This window comes from Fukomys damarensis, unplaced genomic scaffold (assembly GCF_012274545.1).
Source record: "Fukomys damarensis isolate Sample0158 unplaced genomic scaffold, DMR_v1.0_HiC HiC_scaffold_17, whole genome shotgun sequence".
Classification (NCBI taxonomy): Eukaryota; Metazoa; Chordata; class Mammalia; order Rodentia; family Bathyergidae; genus Fukomys; species Fukomys damarensis.
The window spans coordinates 42,575,735-42,582,671 of record NW_022900929.1 but is presented as its reverse complement, the minus strand read 5'-3'; the positions used below and the strand labels follow the sequence as shown (position 1 = coordinate 42,582,671).

The 6,937-nt window shown below is 41.5% G+C and overlaps 1 pseudogene; it reads left to right on the top strand.

Annotated features, from left to right (window-relative positions):
- Positions 1-3,701: 3,701 nt before the first annotated feature.
- On the top strand, positions 3,702-4,240 carry LOC117286564 (annotated as a pseudogene).
- The last annotated feature ends 2,697 nt before the right edge of the window (positions 4,241-6,937 follow it).

The following is a 6,937-nucleotide window of genomic DNA, read 5'->3' as shown; positions in this document are numbered from 1 at the left end:
ATTGTCAAAAACGGGTTAGTTCCACACTCTTTCTCTTTTGTGTTAGGCACATTGCTCATTTTGAAATGAGGTCCACAGTTTTCCTTCTAAAGAAGTAATTTCTGGGGGCTGGGAGGATAGCTCAGTGTTCAAATACATACTTAGCACGTGCAAAGTCCTGAGTTCAACCCTGAGCACACACTGAAACAAAATTCTGAAGCAGAACATTTTATTTCTGTGTGAATTATATACACTAATGACACCAGACTGAACTGTGAATGATTAGGTGAATTAGCTGGTTAATGGTAGAACTAGATTACTGAAAATAAAATGATAGAACATTAGCTGAGTGACATTCATTTGGCTAGCTTTCTAATTTTTACTTGAAAGTAGTATTCTAAGTTTTACTTAAATATTAAGTGAGAAATGTGGCAATATTCTTTGTAATCAAAAGAGATGGTAAGTTTTAGTTGTATGACCAGACAGCACTTTTTAGAATCAGAATTTGCACATGGAGTACCCAAAGACCAAGAAATTTGAAAACACCCCAAGGAAAGTACTATTTCAGACGCTAATTAAGAAACTAGTTATTTTACACAGATTCTAACACCATGTGAATATTATACTATATATATTTCTTACCATTTCACAAAAATAGTATGTCAATTATATATGAAGAATTTATCTTTCCATAAAACTCACCAAATACTTAGCATGCTTACAGATGCAGAAAATATAATACATATTATTAGACAATACAGGATTTGGTGCAAAGAGCCACTGTGTTTGGTACTAATTTGCTTTGTGGCTTTGGGCAAGTCCTTTCCCCTCCTTGGGCCATGGCTTATTCTTTGTTATATCTCCAGCATTAAGCATGTAGGCCCAGCAATGAATATTTGTTCAATGAGAAAATAAAAGAGCTACAAGCTTCCTTAACTAAATGGAAGGATTTGAATTAGATCTGTATTTCTTTTCAGATCTCTCTTTTTTTTTAACTTCCTTGGGTTCTTTCTGCTATTCTAACTTTGGATAAAGTATTTTGCCCTTTAAGGCTCATGTTAGATTCAGTTTCAATGTATCCCCTTTTAAATGTAAGTTTTGCTTTTTATAATTTTTTACATTAGCTAAATTAAATCTGAGAAGTGACTTTTTCAAAACAAATTCTTGCCAGAAGTCCTAGGTGTCCAGGGTAGTTTCTCCATAGTGGACCTACTATTTCTGTTTCAACCTTTTAGGAGTCAAAACCTTAGGATTCATCCTGATGCAGTTAACATTTTGAAAAGATTTCAGGATTTTGCCTGGTCTTCTCAGAGTAGTATCTTATTAATCTTCTCTTACGCTTTTTCTAACGGGAGGGAGGAAGCAACCACACAGTATTTGTGCGTTTCAGTAGTTGGAAGAATATGAAGGGCCCAGTGAGGAATGTTAATAAAAGAACTTTTGAGTAGTCAGAGTTTCAGGGAGTTGGGAAGGCGGGGTGTGTGTGTGTTTGTGTTCAACTAAAGTTCTTTTCCTTTAAAAATCTATCATTAAAATCTTTATTGCCGGGTGTGGTGACCCACGCCTGTAATCCCAGCACTCTTGGAAGGCTGAGGCAGGAAGATCGCGAGTTTGAGACCAGCCTGGGCTACATAGTGAGTTCCAGATCAGTGTCAACTACATAGTGAGACCCTGTCTCCAAAAACAACAACAACAAAAAAAATCTTTATTAAGGGCTGGGGATTTAGCTCAGTGGTTTCACCGCCTGCCTGGCAAGCGCAAGGACCCAAGTTCAATCCCGGGTACAAAAAAAAAAAAAAAATTTTTATTAAGGGCGGGGGATTTAGCCCAGTGGTTTCCCCGCCTCCCGGGCAAGCGCAAGGACCCAAGTTCAATCCCGGGTAAAAAAAAAAAAAAAAAAATCTTTATTAAATGTAAAGAAACTTGCAACAACTATTTTCATTTTTATTTATTGCCTTTCAGGTCGCATCTAGATGTACTTTGCATGGTTGCAACCATGTATGTACCATTTTGTCTTTACACTCCACAAAAACTGCTAAGCATTAATTTCTAAGACCACAATGGAAGCTGGTGGCTAAATCCTTTAATTCCATTTAAGGAGTGTGTTGAGATCCAGCCATACCATGCTCTTTGGTATTTTAGGTGTGATTATTTTCATCATTAAAGGTCGTGTATTTTTTAATTTATAAAATGTGAGACTATCCAGTTGATAAAAAATGTTTATAATATTTAGGAGGTCTGGACGATATCTTTTGTAAAATTCAGATGTCTATGGATATTGCTTTTATAACCCCCCCAAAATGATGAAATACTAAAAGAGCTATTTTAGAAAAAATGTGCCCTAAATAGCATGAGATGTGAGCTTATCTCATTTACACCTTCAGTGGGGGAGCTGAAGCTTTCACAGAGCCGACCTGAGCTGCCAGTCAGAGTAAGACTAAGCCAAGCAGGTTTCATTGTTACAGGATGGCTTCCTAAGTTCTTGGACTGTGGGACCTTAGTAGTATGGCAGTCTTATCCAGGAAGGGTAAAAAGGCCTCAATCTCTCATTGAAAACCGTCCTGGAGTGCCTGCCACACAAAGCTATCGTATGTTGTTGGGATCCCAACTCATCATACAAGGATAGACATGGAAGCTCATGGTGAATTAAATTTCTACTTGGGCCGGGGCGTGGTGGCACATGCCTGTAATCCCAGCACTCGGGAGGCTGAGGCAGGAGGATCGCTGTGAGTTCGAAACCAGCCTGGGCTACATAGTGAGTTCCAGATCTGTCTCAACTACCTAGTGATACCCTGTCTCAAAAAACAAAACAAAAAAATTCTACTTGGAAGCACAAAGATACTAGCCACAATAAAACACACACACCAAGGAACTTCCCTTGTAGCCCTCTCCTCTTTCAAGTATGTAGATACTTAGTCAAGGATACATTATGATGCACCTATACTTTATTGTAAGCTGAAGGCAGTTAAGTGGGAAGACATAATGACGAGCAAAACAGACTCGAACTCTGGCTTCAGGGCTTAACATTAGAGCTCTGGAGATACACATAGGTCAACCAAACATACCAAATATCTAATAAAAATCTTGAGAAATACTATCGAGGAAGAGTCCAAGGTTCTATAAAAGCTTGTAAGTGGGGGAACCTACGTGGTCAGGTAGAGGACAAATGGAGCACTTTCCAGAAAAGTGACTTACAAGGTAAGATCAAGGCCATACGTCGTTAGGGTTTGTATCTAGATGTCTCCCCAAAGCTTCAGGGGCTTTTGGGGGGTGGCTGAGTCATGGGTGTATGGTGCTGGATTAGAGAGTGTGATTACTGGGATTAAGGGCATGTGATAACTAAATTGGTACATAATAGGAAGGCCCACCCTGGATGTGGCGGCAACACAAGGCTTGTAGCTTGCGTGAGACAAAAGGGATAGGAAAGCTTGCCACTGTTGCTGCTTGTTGCTTGCTGTCTTCTGCCTCTCCCTGCTGCACCATGAACTGTTTCTCTTCTGCAATTCCCCTCTGCCATGCTGCCCTGCCTTGGATCCAGCTGACTAGGGGCTGAAACTACAGACTGAGCAAAGATAAACCTTTTGTCTTTTAACTTTAGGTGTTGGGCATTTTGCCTCAGCAATGAGAAAAGTAACTAAGCCCCTGTTCTCCACGCTTGTCAGAGCTTGCTGTCTCTGCGGCCTTATAAGCTTTCCAATTCCCAGCAGGACTTGAATCGTGCCATGTCTTCTGAAGAAGGGAAGCTCCACTTCCACACTGATGAGCGGGTGCTGGAAGACCACCTGAGCAGCTTCAGGCTTGTCTCAGAGGTCGTGGTTAGTAAGGACCAGGAAATTCAGCGATTCCAGGGTTTTGGCTTCATCATTTTCACACTCCAGAGCACACCTTGGATGCCTTGAGTGGAAAGTCCCTGGGTGGTGACCAGACCATGTCAGCAAGTCTTCCCAGGGCATCAGGGAGGGGTGCCTTGGGGGATGTGGGCGTGGTCACAGCTACTGTACAGGTGGTGGGGACCAGGGAGTGACAGGTGTGACAGTAGACCTGGAGGATACTGGTAAGTCTATGGATGATCTAGAGACTATGGTGGCAGAAGTCAGGGTGCCATGACTGCTACTCAGGAGGAAATTACAGAACGGTTGTGGCAACTCAGAGGCATGTGCAAATGATCTGCCCAAGGAATAACACTTCTGATCCAGGATCCTCCTTCCAAATTGCTGTATATTTAAAGATTGTTGGAGCAGCATTGAAACTTCTGCTTTAGTACATCACCTGTTTTTTAATTGAGCTCTCAAAGTCTTATTAAAGACCCTTTAGAAAGTTCTATGTGCTCTTTAATTTTTCTGCCATTAATGACAAATTTCAGGGACATTTGTAGTGTCTTAAGAATTTTTCCTTTTGCAAAGTTTTTAGTTTGGGCTCTGAGGATTATTGCTTCTGGAAAAAAATGACTGATTTTTTTTTTTAATCAACATGTATCTAGGGTCATTTAAAAAACTTGAACACATTTTTATCATGACTAGAAAGTAATTTTTAAATGCAACTGTAAGCAGTCTTCATCAAGAGTATGATTGCCTAGAGCTGTTTTTTATGCAAGATCACCACCCTGATTATAAGAGCTTCTTAAAAATGTTTGTTATGCTTTGGGTCTGGATGTCCCCACAAAGCCTCATTTGGTCAGAGGTTGCTGAATCTGGAATGTGTGATGCTGGGATTAAGGGCATGTGATCACTAAATCACTACACATGAGTGAGTAGTTTAGCGCTGCCCTAATCCCTGTATCTGGATGGGGTGAAAGTGGCAGAAGGACCCAGTGAAGCCTTCTCTTGTTGCCTTTGCTAGTTTGTGCATGCCGTGTTGTTTCTCCTCTGCAGTGTCTGTTTGCCATCCCTGCCTTGGAGCCAGCCGATTATGGACTGAAACCTCTACAAACTGTAAGCCAAATAAAATCCCTTCTCCTCTAACTTTGGGTGCTGGGTATTTTCAGCAATGAGAGAAAAGTAACTAACAATGTTCATGAATGTCCTTTTTAAATACTGGAAGAAAAAAATATTCTTTTGTGTCCCATGTGGTGTTTAGGATGTCCTTCACAGAGCTGATTAAAAAGGTGAAATTTGAACACACACACACACACACACACACACACACACACACACACACACCAGTTCATAGGAATTATTGGGGCTGAAGCTGAGAAGAATGGAGTCAGAATGAGGAGCTCCCCAGTTTGAGCTGAGCTGTGTGTGCAAGTGGGGCACTTCTAGAGGCGGGTGAGTAACTGGGAAGGAGGTGAGATGCCACCAGGGTGTGCAGCAGTCTGCTTCCATCTTATCTTCTGGAGGACACCACCTTGTTCCCAGGACACATTACAAAGAGCCCTATGTGTGGAGTTCCAGTATGCTTCTGGGAATGACATAGAATTGAACGTAGACTGGGATCGGGCCAACTTGGGCTTGAATCATACAGTGGCTATAGCCAGTTAACATTCATAAAGTAAAATGGGACTAAGCATGTAGTTCACATGTGTATATGTGCCGAGCTCAATCCCATCATCATCATGCAGTCATAAAACTCCCTCTCTCATCCTCAGTTTTATAATTGAGTTCAGCTGAAGCCTAGAAGTTACGTTTTCCTTTTACTAAAGGACTTACTATAAACTTCCTTAATATTGCCCCCTAGTACACCTAAGAGATTTGATTGGTATAGACAAACCATACAATGCTGGAAGGACTCCTTATACACATCTGCACCTGGCTGTGACTGGCAGTGGTCACCTGGCCATGGTCCCCTGCCCATAACTGGTACTGACAACAAGCCACTGGCAAACTGTGGTATTTGAAATTCATTGTTCAAAAGCCTACAATCTTAAATGTCAGAGTCCCAAAGATTTTGATAGAATTGATTTTTTTTTGGACAGAATGTTAACTGGAAGGAAAGCAAACCTTACCTTCTCTCCTGACTTGCCTGCTGCTCATTGTTGGCCCAGCCTCAAATCTTTGAATGATATGGCCCAGCACAAGCCAATGGCTCAAAGACAGCTTCTTTTTTCTCCATCCTCTTTGCAGCTGGCGGGGATTGGTTGGAAAGACCTCCTGGTAGACTCTTTGCCCTCTGATTCTGAACTAGCCCCTCCCACCTTGAGACCTTTTCTGTCCTCACTGCTTTAGTTGTATGTCCATAAATACTAGTCATACATATAGTCATACATGTGTGTGTCTTTTTTTTGGTACTGGGATCGAACTCTGGTCCTTGCGCTTGTGCGGCAGGCCGCAGAACCCCTGAGCTAAATCCCTGGGCCCGGTATGTGGTTTTGGAGATGGTCTTGTAGAATTCTATGGACAACTCCAATTTCTGTAATCTTACCTGACCTCTGCTCCTTCCTTGGGGTACTGGATTGTGGAATAGGAAGGTTAGGATATATCCAGACAGTGAAAATATTTCTGAAAAGCAGTACCTTGGCATGTCCCACTAAATGGGAACCAAACTGGGAGGAGGAAAAGGGAGGCGACTGTGCTGTGCTGCTGTGTGTTTGTGGGAACTTCTTAGTAAAATGTTGGATTAATCCACAAGCATTCTGTCACTATCCACTCATTCTCTTCAGACATACAAGGGTCCTGCCTTTTACATTCAGGCTTTGGTGTCAGTTTCCTTTCTGTGCCAAACAGCTGGAAAAAAGAGGCCTGGAAAAGGGAAACATCTGTGTTCAAGTAAGAGCAGTGTCTTCCGCCACCACTGGTGTGATTTTCTATGTAAAGTAGCAGTTCCATCCATCATTCTGTTTGTTCCTGAAGACATTGACAGTGTTCTAGTCCCCTATACATCCCTAAGATGCCTGCATAGATCCATAACTATTTGCAGAACAAATGAATGATGAAGCATAGTAATCAGATTGCATTGATGGTGTTTCTTGATTAGTTGTTGTTTTTGATTTTTTTTTTTTTTTTTTTTTTTTTTTTTTTTC